At 43.4% G+C, this 21,530-nt stretch overlaps 1 protein-coding gene and 1 long non-coding RNA gene across 3 annotated transcripts in view; one reads left to right on the forward strand and one right to left on the reverse strand.

Annotated features, from left to right (window-relative positions):
* Positions 1-21,530, reverse strand: part of FOXP1 (forkhead box P1) — a 507,364-nt gene that overhangs the window by 274,800 nt on the left and 211,034 nt on the right. The window lies entirely within an intron of this gene.
* Positions 793-21,090, forward strand: LOC123605875. Of its 2 annotated transcripts, none has more exons than XR_006715969.1 (3): positions 793-4,422; positions 11,383-11,508; positions 15,325-21,090. It is a non-coding gene; the product is annotated as an uncharacterized LOC123605875 (long non-coding RNA). The 2 variants fall into 2 exon arrangements; XR_006715970.1 differs by lacking the exon at positions 15,325-21,090 and adding an exon at positions 12,636-13,375.

The raw sequence follows: 21,530 nt of genomic DNA on the forward strand, positions 1-21,530 counted from the left end.
GCTGGCTCAGTTCCCAGAGCATGTGAGTCTTAATCTCAGGGTCATGAGTTCAAGCCCCACATTGGGCTTGGAGCTGATTTAAAAAATAAAAAAAAATATATGAAAAAAAAAATTCCACAGTTATGCAAAAATTCCCTGTTTCAGGTGTCACTGCTACAAGGCTGAGTAAGCCTGTATACACTTCATCATGGCAAGACCAGGAAATCCCTGCCCGCCGCGGTGTTGGAAAAGGCAGCCTCCTGACAGAACTGCTGAGGGGAAGGGATGCAAATGGTCTGGCAAAAGTTTGGGTCAAGAGGCTTAAAACTGGGGAACGCTGACAAAGGAAGGGCAAGACTTTTAGCTCCAACAAATGAGGATGGACACAGCCGATTACTCTGCTTTAATACGCTTCCATTTGCCCAGGAAGTAGCCTGCAGGAGAGTCAAGAAGCTTGAACTATTTTTAGGCCCATGACCCTTTTAAAAACACAGAGCTAAATTCGGTCCTCAGTTACACCCACTCAACTCCCACTGGCTTCAGCGGGAGCCACAGGGAGAACCCGCTCAAGATGTCGAAGAGCTTACTTATGCTTTTGCATTCCTTGGTTCAAATGGAATGAGAATGACAGTTTACTGGCTGAGGCTGGCTTTCGAAAGCCACCCAGCGGGTCTCCTCCCTCCGGGGGGGGGGGGGGGGGGGCGCAGGCAAAAGGCAGGGTCTTACATTCCAAGGACATGGCTGCCACACAACTGGATAAAACTTGTGTTTATTTGACGATCTGTGCAGGGGAGGGGAGGCGGAGGCGGGGGTGGGGGGTGGTGGGTGAGAGGAAGAAGATCCTTTTGAAAATGGTAGTCCGTCTATCTTGGAATGGTTTAAAATTATAATCTCATCTATAAAAGCCCAGATTGGAAGAAATGTATTATGTGGGCTAAATTAAACTTTTGCCTCCAACTAGCATGGGGCAATTACAATAAGGGATCACGTGAAGTTCACTGCTGTTGAATGCAACACGATTTGTGACCATCAACTACAGTAGAGTGGGGGAAGGGGGGGTGGGGGGGGAAGCATCATTTATAAATAATGGGTCCCAAGTCTGACTTGGGGGTGAGTGGAGAGCATTTGGCATCTCAAATTACTTTAACTGGGGGCCTTCATATCCCAAGGAAAGGACACTTTGTCCCCCTCCACCGTCTCTAATCCTCCCTTCTTAAAGGAACACTCAGCAAGATAATGAATCCTTTAAATGTTACATCTTCTGTCGTGCATTATTGTGGTGCAGAAACTCTTCACATCAAACAGTCATCAGGACTATTACAAAGTGGGCTTATAAGAGAGGGGCTGAAAAGGAGCTGTGTGAAAAGAAGTGGAAAATTAAAGCTGAAGCAGTCGAAGAAAGGGCTTAATTTACTGGCATGTACAGTATGCAAATGAGATTACTCTCAGCTTAACTGCATCATTTATGTCCATAATAACGGCATCATCATTACAGGGCTCAAATTAAATTACACCATAATTAGCATATCAAAGTGATTGGTTAAAGTTTAAAACAAATACCCAATTTTGTTAATGAACAGCTGTAATTGTCATGTACACTTCAGTGAAAACTCTCTAAACAAATATATGTTTTAGAAGGGAGGAAGATGTTTTTTTTTTTTCAAGCAGACAGGTCTGTAGCAGAGGTAAATTACCTAAAAAAAGAATGACATGGTCTATTCTATTAATGTTAATATATGCTGATCATTTTCAGGTAATAAAGCATTCTATCAAAACAAGGCTTCACTTATATTTAGACACCTTCCCTGCTCCAGAATGTGACAAACCACCAGAACCCAGTTTCCACTTGCCGCAATGATGGCAACGCAGGGGTGACCTGTCTCGAACAAGCAAAGGACATGTTCAATAACATGCTATTACGAAACCTCCATACTTATTGAAAAGACGTCCATGCTCAAATCGCGCCCACTCAAAGCTGATTTTCTCCGCATTCCAGCCGAAAGAGGGAAGAGTGACAGAGCCAGAGAACTTTCGGAATTTACGGGGTAGACCAGAATGCTCCTAAGTTGATGACCCTACAACATGTTAGACAGCCTCCAATTCAGGCTCCCCTCCTGGAATCAGAGCGGACCTACACAGCAGTCCCAAACATGCAGCTGCACTAGGGAAGTTTTCGCTCTTCCATCATTAAAATAAATCAGGAGACACAACTAGCTGTTCTGTCAGTGTTGGCTAGAGCCAGCATGCACACGCGTTTTAGATATGCAAAACCAGACACGGATAATAAGCTTGTTTTCAAACCTTTTTGTTATAATCATTTAATGTCTGAAGAGTTTCTACACAAGAATCAATAATCTCGAGGCTCACGTGCAAAAAAAGCTCTCCGCCTAAGATTCTCCCCATTTCTTACCAACGCACCCCATATGTTCTCTGCTATATCTGTGAGGGTAACCATCCACTGTGATATACAGCAACGCAAGCCAAAATATATTTTTCCCAAAAAGAAAAAAAAAAAAAAACGCACTTTCAAATAGACTTAACAAGCAAATTGAATGTCTTATTAAAATCGTATTATCTAAACAGTGTTCAAAAATTTAAAGAAAGTAGCTTTTCATTTTATTCATCGAGGAATCCATTAAAGCTTAGGCTCTGAAGTAGTATGTAAATTATGTGCCTTTCAAGGTAGAGCTAGGGCAAATTCACTCCATCAACTAATGATGAACCTCATTATGTGCAGGGAGGATTTCATAATGAGGAAAGAGCCACCCGCCATTCCATGTTCTAACATAAATCCCTGTAAAATTTGAATATCTCCCCGTCTAATTAAAGGCTACTAATTCCAATCACCCCCTCCATGGCCCCAAAGTAAAAATAAACCTCTTTAAAAGCACAGACTACAGTTATATTTCTAAAGCAGCACTCGATTCTGTTTGGACTCAGAACCTACCACTCAGATATGTTTTGCGACAAGCATAATTAGCAGCTTTCTAAGATACAAACTTTGAGGCTGTTCGAGCTCATTTTGGTTAAATACACTGGATTTCTATTTTTTCAGAGAGCTTCACCTTGACGGGGCTACAGTGCATGCACAGAAATGATCCACAGCCAAGAAACCAACAGGAATGTGCGAGCGTCGTAATAACGTAAAATAAAATTCTTACACTAGAGTTCCAGGCTGAAGCTGAGATGTTCAGAAAAAAAAAACAAAAAAACCCAAAAAACCAAAAACAAAAGAAACGCGCGTTGTGGCATGAACCCGAGATTACATTTGGATGGGGATGTATTCAGACCTGCTTGGGAACAACATACTCGATTCTGGAACACAACTGCTTACTTTTAATGCGGTTTGAACTAATGAACAAGTACAGCCCAGCGTGTCACAAGCCATAGAGCTATTCCCTCTTGTAATCACTGACTTTGATTTTTTTTTTTTAACCGAACACTACAGAACGCAAACCCAACGTTGCCAAACATATTTATTATGATTAATAGCCTGTAATATCTCTCACTAAGGCTTAATTTGCTCTTGTTTTCAATTATGAATCTGCACTACTCTATTCCAGTCCCCTTTGCAGGTAGAGATGAATTTCTTGTGGTCTTTACTCTTTGTATTGAACTGCCACCCAGCAAGGCACAATTAGTTAAAAACAGCAAATCTCCACCTTGACTCTATCAGAGCACCAGATTAGGCGAAATAAGAGAACCAAATCAGTGAGAAACATGTGAAGGTGTCCAGGGAATTAAAAGCAATTAGACCAAAGGAAAAAGGAAGAGTCCATACGCTGGTCACCCACTAACTCACACCTTTACATTAGAATTCAATTAAAAAAAAAAAAAAAAAAAGACAAAGAAAAAAATATCCTGGATCCTTTATTTAATTTTGATAAACTGAATACACAGAATCCAATAAGGAAATCTTATCTGCTGTTGTCAATTCCACTGTCCCCCAAAAGTCTGAACCCCAGTTTGGTAATGCCATGTACACACCAGCGTGACACCAGGTGTAGCATTTCAGGAGCTAACGAGTCCATTCTACTAGAGATGCTGCTGCTTTCTAAGTTGCATAAAAATAAACTCCACTCCATAAAAGCTGCCACAGTGCGTGCTCTCTCATCCCTGGGCTCCAGGCGTGATCTACACCACCACCCCCCCTGCCTTTTAGGTCAGCCACTCATGCATTAGGAAGACATCCCTCCCAAAATAACTCGGCCCTCCCCCAAAGCACAGAGTTGAGCAGCCTACCTTTGTTCTGGAGTTGCAGATAATAACAGGCAAGCCTCAAGACCATGAGGATTTGGAAAAGATCAGGAGAGTTGAAGAAAAAGAAGAAGGAAAAGAAATACTCCAAGTAGAGAAGAATTGGAAGAAACAACAGGAAAACCCTTCTAATGAACTGTAGTGGCTGCCACAGGATCGGGGGTGTCTTCACCAGTGTTTACACCAGTGAGTACACCCCTGTTCCATCTCATCCACAACTGGTGGCATCCCCCCCCCCGAATCTATGCATGACAATTAAAAGCAACTGCACCTCTCCGTTTGGGAGGGGGACCACAAAAGACCTCCGCAATATTTCTTTACAATGTCTATATCACTGATGAGCATTAGTTTGAGTGACAAAGGTCCCGGGCTAAATCAACATTCTTACCTTAATGTTCCTAGTAAAAGGCTCCAGGAAACATAACTCATGAGACATGTATGCAAAGATGTGTCTCAAGGAATTAATCCAGAGCCCGCAGATGAAGGGGGGAGGGGGGTGGGAAATTTTTTGAAAAAGGAAAAAAGGAGAAAAGAAAAAGCAATGGCTTATTTCCAAACAAACGCAGCTCAGCCCGGGCAGCGATGGCATAAGAACAGGTTTGCATATACAGAGCTCAGTGGCAGAAATGAGAGTTCTGTAGGATTTATTTGACACTTATTTTCCGGAAAGCCTTTTGTGGAGTTGTACGGTTTGTTTCTTATTGTCTGAGAGGCAGTTAGGAGCTTTCTCCCGGAGGGGGCCCCTCAACCCCTGGGCTTGGCTGCCTCTGACAGGGAGGTAACCATATTAGGATGTGTATGGTAAAGTAAACAATAACATAGTTGCAATGAAATGGAATTTTTTTTCCAAGCTAATGGTGTTGGGGTCAGTCTGTCTTTTTAGCCATTCCCACTAATTTTGTTTCCTAGTTCAAACAGGCCCTCCTCCTCCTTTTTTTTTTTTAAGTGCTAGCTGTTTCCAAATATCTGACTGTAAATTTGCTGAGAATGTTTGCAATGTAAGAAAAAGCTTTTAACATCCAAATAAAGATCCTGCCAGTTTAATCATTAAAGGGGATGTGAATTTTCAAACCCTTGCAAAGATCCAACTCTCCCCTACTTTCCTCCCCCCCCACCCCCACCTCGATATCTCCCTGAAGGTTAAAATTACTTGGTCATTTAAAAGTACCTTCTAAATAAATCAGATTTTTAAAGAAAGAGACTGTTACCTTCATAAAAATTCCACATTCACATACGGTGTCACTGAGTGAAGAGTCTTAACCGTTCATGCGCCTGAAAATTTATTACCTGAAATTTCTAGGATGGTTACTTTTACATGATAAAGCTCTTTCCCACCTCCTCCAACCCTCGGTTCCCCCCCCCCAACCCCGCCCCGCCCGGAAGGAAAAAGTAAGCATAAAACACTGTTGTCAAGTCGGCCTCTAGAAATTAGCTAACCAAACAAAAAATATCAAGAATGAGTTCTCAAGATGTTGCATATTTAGGAAAAGTTCTGCAGGTCCAAAGACAACAATGAAAAGTAGGGCTGCTTTCTGCCCACTGTCACTCAGTAGATTTCCCGCCGAAGCAGAGAGGGAAGCATCCCCGTCCAAGGTCAGGGCCGGTGGAGGAGGGCAGCGGCGCGACTGAGGAGCACGGAGGGTGGGTGTTGGGGGACAGCTGGCCAGCTGCCAGGCAGCCCCGGCCCCAGGGCAGAGCGAGCTCCCATGTCTTGGTCCCGTAGGTGAGGGCCCTGCGTGGCTGCTCCTGAAAGCACTTTCCCGGAGAGATCTGCCCAAATGCGGGTGTTTAAGTAGCGGCCAGCCCCTCGGTGTGCAAGGAGGGGTTAGAGGCACAGCACTGCTGCCCGTGAGGACCCCAGAAACCACCCCCACACCAGGCACAGAGGCAAAACCACGTGGCGAGAGCGACAGGGCACAGGCAGGGGAAGAAATGATACATGCAATTAAGAATGAAGCCAGGCCGATGGAGCAAATACAATACACGTGGCCCTGGTGCAACTTCCAGAGCTCAGAAAAAGAGCGCCTCCCCAGCCTGGAACCCCTGGGCGGGCCTCTGCATGGCCCCGCTGCTTATCAGATCCGTATCACACAGAAACCTAAAACCCCTGCAACTCATGTTTTATTAAAACATGTTTAGCATTCTTCTTAAAGATAGGTTTTAACCCCAAATACCCATGAAATTAAATCTCCTATGCCACTTATCTGCACTGCCGGGCAAAAACTAAAGTTGAGCTAAACAGAGAGATAGCAAAATCAATAAATCACACCAAACAAGTAGCAGTTCAAAAGTTCAAAGATATGATGGCCAGTTCACTGTGTCTTAGCACTCACCCAATAATAACTGGTCTCCGTCACTCCGCACAGTATAGACAATTTCATGGCATCATTTTCATTAGCCTGTCTCATGGAAAATTGCTAGCTATTTATGTATACGCTAAAATAAATTAGCCATTTCATCGAGCAGTGTGATTCTTATAAAATACATTAACACAATACTCGATTTTCCAGTTGGAGTAAATAAATAAATCAATAAATTCAATACAGGGTGATTCTTTTATTGTGGCGCTCCAGCTCTCAGCATAAGTGTTTTTATTGGGTTTATTTGTTTCAATAAAAATTGAAATGGGCCAGTGATCTCAGTGCATCTTAGAAAAAAAAAATCTATCCAATATTTGGGAAAGTATCGCGTAGAACGCTCAAACTTAGAATTGTATTCAAAAATCATCTTCATGATAATTATGATTCCACAACCTCATTCTGATGGGGATTTCACAAAGGGAAAGGCGGAATCTGCCAGGTGCTTCACTCTTGTGGCGTTTTTGTGCCAGAGACCCGAGTCTGGGGGTGAGGCTTCTGAAAGACAGCAGCCCCTCGCTGTGCTGCGACCTTATGCCTCAGACGTGCCTCTTCCCTGGACAGGGAGAAAGGACCGAGGGGCAACTGCCAGATGGCCTCTTCTGTCACACCTTACGGAACGCCATTGATTGTGGCTCAGAGAAGGCCATTTACTCCAACCCCTGGGGGAAAGACTGGGGTATCATGATTGCAAGAGAGAAGAGAGAGGTGTGCTGATGCTGTAAATAAACTCGGGCCAGAGGCCTGCCAGCAGCTCCCGAGGCGAAACGGAGAACACAGCAAGCAGGGGATTTTTCCTGGGTCACCAGTGCAACTGAAATCAAAGGAGGAGCAGGGGAGTGGATATCTGTTGTTTATGCCTGCCCAACATCCACGCTCCTTTTCCTCTGATAACACCAGCTGCATTTTTCTTTAGGGGAAGTGCCCCATACCCTCTGGCTGGTGAGCCACAGGCCTGGGATGCATCTCCCAGCTCCAGAGGTGGAGCCATAAACCAAAGTCTGACCAATCAGTGCCATCTGCTCTACTGGCCGCCCTGATTGGCTGATGGATGGACAGGTCCCAAATCAGAATGGCACTCAACTCCTAGTATTCTGTAGGAACTACTCCGAGAGGGAGACTGTCCTTTTGCTGGGCTTTTGAGAGCTTTGAGAGCACAGACTGGGCTCGTCCCCACAAAAAAAGAGAGCTGGCTGAAAGAGGTCAGGACACAGCAAGTCAGGGGTGAGCCCAAGAGCAGGACAGATTCCTAACAGTACCGGTGGAGGACCATCCTACGCCTGGACTTACCCATTACGTGAGCCAATGAACTTCCCTTATTTGCGCAGCCAGCCGGAGTTGGTGCTGGGTTATGTGCAACCAAGAGGCGCAATACAGGATGTCAAACTAAATAGGTGTTCCGTGTGTGGTTCTTCAACTCTACCATATGTATTAGCCCCGATGAGAAAGCAAACCAACTAAAAACACACTAACCGACAAACTCCCACAGCTATTACTCAAAATCTGTAGACCTCACCTATCTATGTATCCTGATCATCGGCCATGTTCTCTTCTCTGCTATCACTGAAAAGAAAGAGCTGGAAGAATGAGTGATGACCCATAGTCGAAAGGACCGCCAGACGAGCTGAAAGCAAACTAAACTAGAGATCTAAAATACATCCAGCGTGAGGTCTAAGAAAGACTTAGTATCTCTACATCCCTGGTGCTGGTGGTTCAGGTCAGCAGTGGACCAACAAATCAGTTTTGGTAAATAGCCAGTTGGCTTACGCAACAGGCCTTGTGTCTTCTGACCAGACTCATGGACAAGGGATGAAGATCTGACTCTGTCATTCTCTGATAAAAGTTGTATTGAGGTACAGAGGTGGGATCGAGCAGTCCTTAGTCCCTGATGGCAAATAACCAGTGAGGAGGCAGAGAAGGGGAAAAAGGCCTGTGTGGGTCCTTAAAAACAGGCCAACACAAACTTGCCAGCCCAACACTCTTTCTGAGTCCCTTCTGCAGATCCACTGACACTCATAAAAATGTCTACCGGTTGACCAGATGCTCTTACCTGCAGCCTACCAAAGTTTCAATCTGCTGGGCAAAGTGTAAAACTATTCTAGGAGACACAAATATTCTTTTTTTTTTTTTTTTTTTTAACATTTATTTTTGAGACAGAGAGAGACACAGCATGAACGGGGGAGGGTCAGAGAGAGGGAGACACAGAATCTGAAACAGGTTCCAGGCTCTGAGCTGTCAGCACAGAGCCCGACTCGGGGCTCGAACTCACAGACTGTGAGATCATGACCTGAGCTGAAGTCGGCCGCCCAACCGACTGAGCCACCCAGGCGCCCCGGAGACACAAATATTCTAATATGGCATGGGGTATAGCTAACATTCGCTGCATCATGCTGATAGAAGGGAATGTGGACAAATTCAAACGTCATCCTTGAGTTTTACTCCTATATTGGTTCTTTAATCACTATAAAAACTACCATTTACCAATTCTCTAACTGAAGTAGAGCACGTTGTAATTGGCATGGAATTCTTACAATGCTTTTCCCATTTCACAGATATGGCAAACTCAGACTCAGGTTAAGTGATTTATGTAAGGTCACAAAGTGAGCATTGAACAGAGCGAGGTTTCAAGTGTGGATTGGCTGGCATGCAAAACCCATGGTTGGCTTTAGCCCTGCCACCTTCCTTTCCTTCCTTCCTTCTCAGGAATTCAGTTTTTCATTATAATATGCCATTAATTCTTAAATCTCCAATACCTAACACCAACTAACTGGGAAAAACACACAATCCTATATTCACAAAATTTACTACATTCTATGAAGGAAAACAGACATGAACCAAGGATGAGAAAAAAATGGCAGGGTCCTGGGGAACCTATTTAAACAGAGTGAACAGGAATGTCCTTAGAGTAAGTGACATTTCAGCTGGGGTGGAGAGGGTGAGGCCCTGCCAGACTGCTTGGCTTTTAGCCCTGGCTCCAGCCCAGCCAGATTGGCAAACCAGGGCCCTGATTTCCTCCATGGGCAGGAAAGGACCCCAAATCAATACAGCCAGGCTTTCTCAGGAGTAGTAACCATAGCAACACAAACAATTAAAAAAAAAAACAATAATAGAAGCTACCGATGACTTTATTCTTAATATGCTGGAGACTGTACTAATCATTTGACGTGGATTTTCTCATTTCATCTTTAAAATAACCCTATAAGACACACAGTCATCACCTCCATTGGTACCCAAAAGCTCAGAGAAGTTAAGTAACCTGCTCTTAGCCACACAGCAGATAAGTGGGAGCCTACACCCGAGCCCAGCTCTGGACGGAACACCTGATTCTGGTACCCCACACTGGCATCCACCTGCGATGGTCAGCGTGAGCCTTGGTTGCTTACACTAATGTCCTGGCTAATGACAAAGGCCTGGAGTGGAATATCACCCACCCCAAGACATTATGATTTAGATGGTCGGCTCCACTCAGTTTGCAGGGAGAGGGAGAGTGAAGAGGGAGAAGGCAGAGGAAGAGGGGGGACCAATCCCATGGCCCCCTTATGTCTCCCAACCCAGCTATAGTAGTGTCAACCAGACTCCCCTGGTGGCTTTATGGATCCTTCCCTGCCTGTGATAAGGACTATGGGATTCGGGACAAGGCTTTTCGAGGCATCGCCTCAAGTTTTAACCCTACTACATGTCAATATTGTATCAATACGCAGGTTACCTGCAGTCTTGGGAGCAGAAGTCACTTGAAACTTCTAGATGAGGAGCTGTGGGCCATCAGAGTCCCCCCACCCTGAAGGGTAGACTTTCTGAACCTCAGCACTACTGACAGGTTGGGCCAATAACCCTTCACTGTGGAAGCTGTTCTGTGCACTGCAGGGTGTCTAACAGCATTCCTAGGTAGCATCACCACCGCCCCAGTTGTAACAGTAAAAAATGCCACCAGGGGCACGTGGGTGGCTCAGTCGGTTAAGCGTCCGACTTCGACTCAGGTCATGATCTCCCGTTTCGTGGGTTCGAGCCCTGCGTTGGGCTCTGGGCTGACAGCTCAGAGCCTGGGGCCTGCTTCGGATTCTGTGTCTCCCTCTCTCTCTGCCCCTCTTCCCCCTTGCACTCTGTCTCTGTTTATCTCTCTCAAAAATAAACATAAAACAAATTTTTAAAAAATGCCTCCAGATATTGCCAAACAGTCTCTGGTGGAGAAAATCACTCCTGGATGAGACCCGCACATCTAGAGAAACTCTCCCCGATAGGACTTTCTGTGGACAACTTACACTGTCCAACAGAGTAACCGCCGGGCACTTGAGTCTACCTAGCACTTGGGAATATGGCTAGTACGTTGCGGAACTAGACTCTTAAATTTATGTAATTTTAATTAATTTAAATTTAAATAGCCACATACATCTAAGGGCTACTACATCCTGGACTGTGTGCAGTTTTAGAAGTGTCGCAACTTTTCCATATTCATGAGAATCCGATCCTCGGCAGATGGGTATTTGGTTCCCGGTCTGAAGATTCTATATATTAATTAAAATTTTTATTTTATTTTCAGTGGAAACGGTTTTGGTCCTGACTTCTTAAAAACTCCATGCTTATGGTGAATCTTTTCATTTTTTTAAAAACTTTCACCTAATTTTTATACAAATTCGAATCACAGGTTTGATTAGAATTGTAGACTTATTTAGTTGACTGATTCAGGCAAGAGATGTATACTTGCGGGCTAAAAATAGGTGCATTCTTTAAGAAGCCAGTAGCAAAGTAATCTTTTTCCCTGTTGGCAAAACATATTTGCTTCTCCCTTTAGGCCATGCTGCCAGTAAACTGGGTCTTCGGGGACATCAGCTATCCCGGAGAAAGTACTCTGCTCTACCAACTCTAATCACCCAAGCCATCTGGAAAAAGAGTGACATTATGGAAGATTTCTTACACAGTAAGATCCCTCCAGTCTGTCTCTCCCCTGAAAACTCCCAACTACACATATTCAGGTGGAACTTTTCCCTGTAGCTCAAAGTGTGATGAATTTTTCAGCTTAGGGAGAAAGATGAGTATTGATGTAACAAAGTGACGGTAAAACCAGCCGTACGACATTATAAATACATCACAGCTGTCAGGATGTTTCTTTCACAATGGGCAAATACAGAAGCACAGAATATTTTCGAGGTGGGAGAGGGTAGTCATACCCAACACCATGTGCAGAGTGTGAAACATCCAGAGCTACAGCTTTGAGCAGGAAGCTGAGCCATCTCCAAAGCATTTCTTGGGTGATATACAAAGAGCCAGAGATGGTATAAAGCCTAATGATGAATAAAGTAAACAAAGCGGGTTTGGCTTAATCATCCTCTCTAGATACCAAGAAATTTCAGCTTCAGCAGTAATGTAGGAATCTAAAACTACATGGTCATTCTAAACAATACCAAAAAAAAATTTTTTTAAATACCTAAAATAACAACTTCATACCCTTTGCCAGGCACAACCTAGATTTTGAAGTTGATCTTAGCTAGTCAGGTATCAAATGTCACTCCACATGTAGATAATATTCAACAGTCATTCCCAACTTCTTCACCACCCCGTCGCCCTACTCCTCAAGCTGAAAAAAAAAAAAAAAAAAAAAAAAAAAGAGAGAGAGAGAGAAAGGGAGAGAGAGAGAGAGAGGTGGTCCCCTTCCCCTTCCCAGCTTTCTCTGCAATTACGGATAGACATCTAACTTAGCTCTGGCCAAAAGATATAAGGGATATAAGATATAAGCTATTTTTCCTCCTTGATTGGAGGAAAATCATACAAAGCTTTCTTTCTCTCCCTCTCTCTGCCTTGGCCCCTTCTCCCACTTTTGGGCCTATGAATGTGACTTTGTAGGCAGATGATGCCTGGAGCTGTAGCAGCCATCTTGTGGCCACGAGGAAAAAGCTAAGCCACCACAGCTAAGCCAACCCAGCAGTCAGATATTATTCAGGTGCTGAACCACTCTTGAAACTGACTACCTTTGGTCTTCTGGGCGAGTAAATGATTAATATCCTTATGTTTTCAGCCACTACTAATGAGGTTTTCTGTTACTAACAGGTGAACACACGCTAATTGACATATCTTAAGTCCTGGAGAAAAATCACTTCCTTAAGGGAACTTGAGTAATCAACGTGTAATTAGCCAATTCTCCTGGCATGGAAGGTGGCTCCCTTGTCACTTGAGAACTTATCACTAAAGAAAATTATTCTTAGTCTTTAGAGGCTCCCTGAAGAAAAACACCATCCCTTCACACCTACTGTGTGTGAATTCTGTGCAAGGCTTTTACTAAAGTGATTTGCTTATACAACCTCACCTAGTCTTCCAACAACTCTGTGGGGGAGGTACTATAATTTATCCAAATTTCTGAGGAGAAGAAACAGAAGCAAAGAGAGGTAAAACAGAATGTCCCAGGCCAAGAGCTGTTAATGGAAAACCTGGTCGCACAGTGGGTCAATGGTCATATGCATGGCCCCGGCTATAAAATGTGGATAACTGCAACCAAGTGATAAACGTTTCATGTTCTAAGGCATAATGGAAGAAGCCTGGGCTCAGAGCACAGGACACCCAGTCACATGAGCTGTGCCTGGTAACCGAAGACAGGATTCTGTGTCTCATTCTCAAGAGCTATGGATGCTCCCATTCAGGTGACAGTCACCATCACAAGTAGGCACAGATGTCGCTTTAGCGTTGCCTGTCTCCGCACCCTGGAGGATGGAACGGGGGCAATGCCTGTAGCACCTCGTGCTTGCTGGGTTCCCCCGTGTTTCAACACCAAAGGAACAAAAGAGGTAAATACACTTCCAGGGAAGTTGTAAAAAAAAAAAAAAAAAGGAAGCACGGGTCAGAAAAAAAATAGCTTCGAAATACTGGAAGGCAAACTGGCGAAATGGATAGGTGCAGCACACGTACGGGCGTGGGGGAGAGGGGAAGCAAGGCGGCATGCAGCTTAGGGTAGTGAAGAACCATCAGCCAGCCTGGCTATACACTCACTGGCTGTGTGACCCTGAGTAACTAGCTCGACTTCTCTGAGCCTGAAGTTTCCCATCCATAATGTGGAAATGAGAGAAGGATCTAACATGTTGGGTTGCAGTGGAAGTCCAATAAAATGGTACATGTCAAAGTTCTCACCTAGTACACAGTCAGTGCTCACTAACAGTTACCTATCCGCCCCCTCCACTTGCTCCTCATCAGTGCTGACTGATGATGAATTGCAGAATTAGTGCACAGGCCCTAGCCTAGCGCTCGGCATGCACTTGGTACTCAGTAAGTGCTCGTTCCTTGGTTTTCCCATCTCTCTTCCCGCCACAAATAACTCAAAGATTTAATTCTGATATGATGCACCTATCGCAATTTTTAAAAATCTGAACAAATTTCTCCCACTAAAATGGTTCTGGGTTTGATGCTATGGTAAATTCATAGATAGACAAAATATCTCTGGACATACGTGTACATGACAGGTATGGTAAATAACAAAGAGAAAACTATGCATTTAAATATACGTAAATGATGGGGTGCCTGGGTGGCTCAGTTGGTTAAACGTCCGACTTCGGCTCAGGTCATGATCTCGCGGTCCGTGAGTTCCAGCCCCGCATCGGGCTCTGTGCTGACAGCTCAGAGCCTGGAGCCTGTTTCAAATTCTGTGTCTCCCTCTCTCTGACCCTCCCCCGTTCATGCTCTGTCTCTCTTTGTCTCAAAAATAAATAAACATTAAAAAATTTTTTTTAAATAAATAAATATACATAAATGAACATATATTTTCAAATATTGTACATGCAAGGATACCCCTATCCATTTGCTAAATTCTCTGTGTAATGAGGAAAGAGTTAATTTTAATTTTTAAAATATTTCTTAACAGTTCAAATTTTCTGCTATAAAAGTATACCCCTTATAGAAATTGGAGGACGACATAACTTTTCAAAAGATAAAAAAGAGAAGAATGACCCAACTTCTATCCTCTTGAATTGGTTCTCTAACAGTTGCTAATTTGTCAACCATGTAAATGGCAACAAATCTTTAAGAAGTAAGTAATTTTCTGAACATTTAACTAACCTAACCTCCATGCCCTTAATAAGTTACTGTTCACTATTTTTCCCTCCTAACTTCCTCTTCTCACCAGAAATAAATTCTTCCCCAATTTCAACCCTTTCTTTTTTTCAAAAATATCTCAGGGGACATCTTTAACCTCCTCCCACCCCATTCATGGTGTGACTAAAGTCTACAGATGGGTTGGGAACACAAAAATAAATAACTTATTAAGAGTCATGACCACTGGGCTGGCCTCATTCATGGAGGTTTCGTGGACTGGCGTTTGCTGAAAAGTTTTTCCTTTTTGGTTGACTGGCCTCATAGAGCCCTGTGAATGCCAGGACTTATGATAAGCAACGACATACTTAACTGTTACATATTAATGTTCATGATAATGCAATCTTTCATTTGGGTGATTTAAAAGTCCCTCTAGTCCGACTTACAGTTAGATATACACTGAATGCTTCATCAATCATAACCATTTTTATTCTCCATCTTGTGCAAAATACTAGAGAAGGTGAATTTCAACTACACACTGAAGAGGGCTTTCCTATTAGCCCTGAAAAATTTCTCTCTTGTCATTTATACATTGGATTCCCAGAGTTCCTGCCTAAGCAATCTGTTCACCTGCACCTTTCACTACAGCAGATCTTATCTACAGAGGAAAAGGAAATCCACATTCATATCTCTTCTACAGGGCCAAATCTTCCTTATCTTACAGAGAGAAGAAAGCACGTCTCAGTTATGGACTAGACAAAATGCCTGGCATCTCAACATTTGAAACGTTTGTGAGCAAGCAGCTTGAGAGGGTCGGGATGACTCAAAACGAAGGTAAAGCAGGATTTAGAAATAATTCGCACCAAGAGCCAATGAGCCCCCCACCGTCAGCAGTATGCAGTGATCACAGAAAACTCTCATAAATGCACTTGAAAGAGACTACACCTCCCTTCCATTCCTGTAAGGGCTTGTCATAGTTTCAGGGCCAAAATCTTCCCGCAGCTGACCTTGGACCTACAAACCATGAGGCAAACCAAAATGGAGGAAGGGATCAAATCAGTCACCATGCAACTTGGCAACTCCAATTATCTTCAAAGTTAGAAACCCAACACCTTTTATCGTACCGCTACAGTAGTCCCGTATGCAGCCTGCAGCGCCCTCACGTACAACACACGAATCAGTGCAACTATAAACACATAAAAATCTGTGCCCCCAAATGCTCTGCTTAGGGTACAGGAGAATTAAGACTATCCCTCTAAAAAATTTTTTTAATAAAATCTTATATTCAATATTTGTATTTTGATTTTATGACCTTTCTTCACTTTTATCCTCTTAAATTCTCCCATCTTAACAATCTCCTTTGAGGCTAATAAATTTATGTTTTTATTCCTAGGTCGTTTATAGGTTGATCTCTTGAGGCAAAGAAACATTGAATTATTGGAATTCAGTGTAGAGATGCTTCCAGGGTAAAGGCTCTCTGTTTATTAGCAGAAGAAATGCATTCAACTAATTTGACTTGTAAGTCTGATAAAATCTCCCCGGAAAAACTGATTCTATTATGATGAATAATCCTTTGAGGTGAAAAATGAGAAATATACACACTAGGTTTTATTATATATTAATTCCAACAGGGTCTGAAACGAAACTCAAGTAAGCCATCTTTAAGATGCTGGAAAATGGCAAACTTCCCTGCAAACTACATGCAAGAAGTAATTAAAGTAAATGAACATGAAATTAAACAGCACCCCCATAAAGTCGGATATAAAAGTAAAGATTATTAGAAAAAAAAATTGTCTTCCTCCTCTATATTAATCTCATGAATTGTGCGTTTACTCTATTTCTCTTTTATTATTTGATGACGGGTTTTTAGAGCTTGGGTTTTATTAGGACTTGCTCGAGGAAGGTCTTCAGTAAGAAGCTAACTACAGGTCTGAGTATGTTATTACATCTTTCCCAGTGACTTAAATACTAGATGAAGCCATACAAGATAAGGGTGGGCTCATCAAGCTTGCTGCAAAGCAAAGCTGGAAGGCTTCCGGATATCACTGATGACCACGTGAAGATCATCAGAAAGGAGATTTAAAGCTACAGTATATGGGACTTTATTTATAGAGAAAAACTCTGCACCTCCTTCAATAAACTCTACTATTCATGTAAAATTCAGGGACAGCTGGTATTTGTTGAATTTTGGGGGCTATCCAGAATCCATTCTTAGTTCAATTTCTTTTTGGGGAATTACCACCCTCCCTCGCTGTTCCAGGCAGGGTGGGAATCCTCAAAGTCCCCTGCCCTCTCATAGCCATCAGGTGGCTACGTGATGCCAAGTAGGCGCATCTGATTCATGCAGAGCAGGCTGATGTGAGGATAGAAAATGTGTGGGGAGGGCTGGTTTTAGCAGTGACAGTGATGAGCTGGTCAAGTCATTCAAGCTGCCTGTATTCGGGAATTGTCCTGCCTCCTATCCATTCCCCAATTTTTGTCCATTCTGGAAGCTACTAGCTATTGCCCCGATGAATCCTTGTAAGTTGGCCAGAGGTGATCTCTGTTGCTTGAAATCAAAGAATCAACCAATATGATGGGATGCGCCTGGCTTGACATTGGTTCACAGGAGTAAACTGAGCTCACTCAACCCAAGCTCAGTATAATTCACCTTAGGTGATATTGTGCTCTTCTGCTACATTCTGGCCAACAGTCAGTAAAGTCATTAAAGTCCAGTGTCCAAATCTGCAAATCGGGAATCTCTCTTTTCCTGGTCTTGACAGCATAGTGCTAGATAGAGATCACCAAAAAATACAGAATGGGTAAAAAGAGGAGGGGAGTGAAAAGAAGTCTGCAGGATGTGTGTGGCAAGATGAAGAAATCTAGCCCTATGAGCATTTATGGAAGGGATGTGGATTCTTCACCTGGACTTCTGGGAACCATAGCAACCACTGTGATGTATTCTCAGGTATCATGGCAACAATCACAGGGACTTTACAATCAGGCAGCTCTGAGTGCTAATGCGTGTCCTTTCTCTTAGCAGCTGATTCTGAGGAAGTTACATCAACTTTCTGGACTTCAGTTTTCTCATCTGTAAAATGGATAGTATTCACATCTGTAACTCATCAACTAGTTGGCAGGAACAAATGTGATAATAATATCTAGCAGTCTTGATGCACAGCAGGCCCTCAACAAAATGGTCCTCATTATTACTGTGCTTCCTAACATCCGTGGGGCACCCACTATCTTCCTAATGTGCTCTGGGGCAAACAAAGTAAGTTACTTAGGCTCTTACCTTCAGGCAAGAATGTGTCGCTTTCAAGCCTGAAAAGAACACACTAAAATACAGAGCAGACTCGAACAAAGGTTATAATGAAATACAAACACACACTTGTGGGAGTCCAGACAAAGGAGTGAGTCATACAGGCTGGGCTAGGTTGAAAGGCTCCATAGAAGTGATATCTGAGCCAAGCCTCGAAGGATGAGTAGGATGTTAATAGGTAAGGGAGGAAGGAAGAAAGAAAGAAAGAAAAAAAAAAAAAAAAAAAAAAAAGGAAGGCCTGGCATGGCACCCAAAGTTGAAGGAAGCAATAACATGAGCTGCACAAGTTCAAGGGCAGGACAAAAACAAAGGGTAGAATAAGCCATCTGATATAAGCTCCATAAGACCGGGAACCAAGTTGGAATCTGTCATTCCTAGGACTATCCTTAACTCCTAGAGGAGGGCCAGTCCCATAAGAGGCTCTCAATTATTCTGTGGAAGGTTACAGTAGAATAACAAAAGACGGGCGCAATGAGGCTAAGGTAGGAAGAGCCTTGAAGGCCACACCAAGGAGCCAAGTCTTCCTTCTACAGTTGGGAAGGCAATGATAAGAAGGACAGAAAGCAGGAGGCTGACTTTAGGAGTGAAATAAATAGGGCTTGATGCTTGGAAGGATGGGGGAGGGGAACGCAAAAGACAAGAGAGTTCTAAGTAGGCTTTAGTCTGGGAACTAAATTTTTTGAACTGAAATGTTTCTGTGTCCACAACTATCAATGGTACTACCCTCAAAGTGGATTTTGACCACAGGGAAACCTTTCTGTCCACAGTTCCGAGAATGGAATGAGCTGCCCCATGAGGGAGTGACCATGTCTTTCAAAGCCTGCTGTCAGAAACAAGAAGATCCCAGGTTTAAAGCCAAATGCACCGTGTGACCTTGCAGAGGCTACTTCATCACCTCTTTGTGTCTTAATTTTATTACCTATAAAATGGAGTCAACAGCAGTACATCTTTATAAGGTTGTTAGGAGGACTCAAAGAGAAGATCTACACGAAGGATTCAGAATGGGTCCCGGCACATACGAACCGTTCCATGAATGATACCGACTATTATTCCTGTTGTGTCTCTGTTATCTACCAAGGATGGTGAAGACCGAGTCTCAGGGTCTAAATGACTGACTTCCCAAGTGTGTGATGCTTATATCGGAAGAAAAGTAAACCCCGCAGCATCAGGTGAGAGGGGCAGACTCCAGTCAACTGTCAGTTTCCTACAGATGGACTAGGCGGTTCGTGGGTGAACGAGTGTACGAAGAAAAACTGATATAGGTTTGAGATGAAACGAAAATGCCTACAAGTTAATAAAACATCTATATTCAAGATGGCGTCACTCGGCGTGAACTAACTACATATTAACCAACAGCCGCCACAGGGAGTGCTTCCTTCTGTGGACTCAGCCTGTGACGTATGTCCATGTCCCTTAGGAAAAGGGGAGCCCAGTCACCCTCACACGTAAGCAACTTTGTGGGGGGCAACCATGAGAGTCCCGCTAGGGTCTCAAGATGCCACTCCACTAGGTGGGAGAGGTGGGGGGCAGGCAGTAGGGAACAACTAAGGGCACTTGGTAACATTTAGGGAAAGGGGAAGGGATGCAGAGAAGAAACTGGCACAACATGCTTTTTGTTGCTGCTGTTTTAAAGCTGAGGTCCTTTTTGGCCATGTTTTGCCAAACGTTTGCAATGGCTCATTTTTGTCACTACTCTTCATCTTTGCATTTTACACTTTTGGCTGAAGTCTGGTAAGCATTCATACATTCTTAAATGCCGTATGCAATGTTAAGTAATTTATTTAGATTAATTTCTTAACCCACAATTTGAGTCATCTTAAGACTGACACTCGAAGGACAGTGAATAGTATGAAAGCACAACGTGAGGCAAAAATAATTAAAAGGTGACTCAAGTTTTGGCTGTGACCTGCATGGGTGATTAGCAAGGATGAAAAAAGAAACATTCTTGAAAATCAAAATGTACAATTCAGTTGATATACTTTATTTCCGGATTGAGGATATAAGCAAGAATGTGCCTTCACACAGGAAACTGACACTGAGTACCTTCCCTGGGTCACCTTATATTTGAAATGAAACCTGTCGTTCTTGGGGCAATAATGTCTCCTAGAGGAGTCGATGGGCAGGGGTGCAGCACTGGAGGTGTGGCATCATTCCCATCTGTAGGTGGCTGCAGACCTGCCAGAGGTGGTAAAAGGACCCTTGAGAGAATCCTTGGAGGCAATTATGCCTTGGAGGCAATATGCCTCCAGCTTTCTATGTATTAAACAGCAGAAGGGACCAGAAGGTAAGGGGGGATAGCTGCTTTAGAATTTAGCTTTCCACCATATCCCACCTGCCCTTTTCCGAAGTGCAAATTTCTTTGTTTTGAAGTCTGGTTATTTATTTTGGGAGAAAGAGAACGCGCAGGTGGGGGAGGGGTGGAAAGAGGCTCCAAGCAGTCGATGCAGAACCCAAGGAGCCCAACACAGGGCTCAATCCCACAACCGCTGGGATCACGACCTGAACAGAAATCAGGAGTCAGTTAAGCGACTGAGCCACACAGGCACCCCGCCAAGGTGGAAATTTCTAATAAAGTATGGAATTTGTTAACCCATTAATTACATTTCCTTCTTTTGGGTGTTCTGTTAAGTGAAGTAGGAGTTCCCCCAGGCACACGACAGTGAAACAGAGGAGCCCCTGATAACCTAAGAAAGAAGGTAGAAGATTATACAACCTACTATCTATACCTTTTACAGTAATAGAGGTCCCTCGCAAAGCTGTCGTGTAGTCGCAGTAACTATGTTACAACACGTTAAGTTTTAGACCGTATTCCATATTTAATAAGTCTGTTTAGATAATGCCACTTTTTATAAATTATCAGTGAAGTTTTCAACACAATAGAAAAACACCTTATTTTTAAAAACCTAGTTTTCAGGGCACCAAGGTGCCAGAGTCAGTTAAGCGTCCAACCTCGGCTCAGGTCATGATCTCGTGGTTCGTGAGTTTGAGCCCTGCGTCAGGCTCTGGGCTCACCTCTCAGAGCCTAGAGCCTGCTTCAGATTCTGTGTCTCCCTCTCTCTCTGGCCCTCCCCTGTTTGTGTGTGCTGTCTCACACACACTCTCTCTCTCTCTCTCAAAAATAAATATTAAAAAAAAACAAAACAAAAAGGCTAATTTTCTTTAGACTTTAGTTTCCAGTTCTGCACTCTGGAAGTAAGACCAATTCTTAATACTTTCGCATACTTAGGGAGGAAAACGTAAAATTGAGTGGAACGGGAAAGCCCAGAAAAAAAGACTTTTGTCTCTGAGAGAGCTGGATCCAAGGGTTGTAACAATCTACGTTTGCTAAGATCCAATGTAGTGCTATGATTAACATGATGTTTTTTCCCCCGAGTTACCCACATATTCACAACATAAGCAGCACAGCATGGTGAGACAGGCTATCAACTTCTGTAGACTAAAGCTGTATGGCTGAAAAGTAGTCCAGGATGACTGTAAGAATATTCACAGACTTCAAAATGACTTTATCTTTGGTGGTCTGATCTGCCCTGGAAAGGGACGCCCATGTCACCATCAAGGGGACCTAGGCAGACTTGCCACTGGGAGCTACCTCAGTATGGATCATCACAAATTCAAACCAAAGCCCAGCC

Source organism: Leopardus geoffroyi, chromosome A2 (assembly GCF_018350155.1).
Source record: "Leopardus geoffroyi isolate Oge1 chromosome A2, O.geoffroyi_Oge1_pat1.0, whole genome shotgun sequence".
NCBI lineage: Eukaryota > Metazoa > Chordata > Mammalia > Carnivora > Felidae > Leopardus > Leopardus geoffroyi.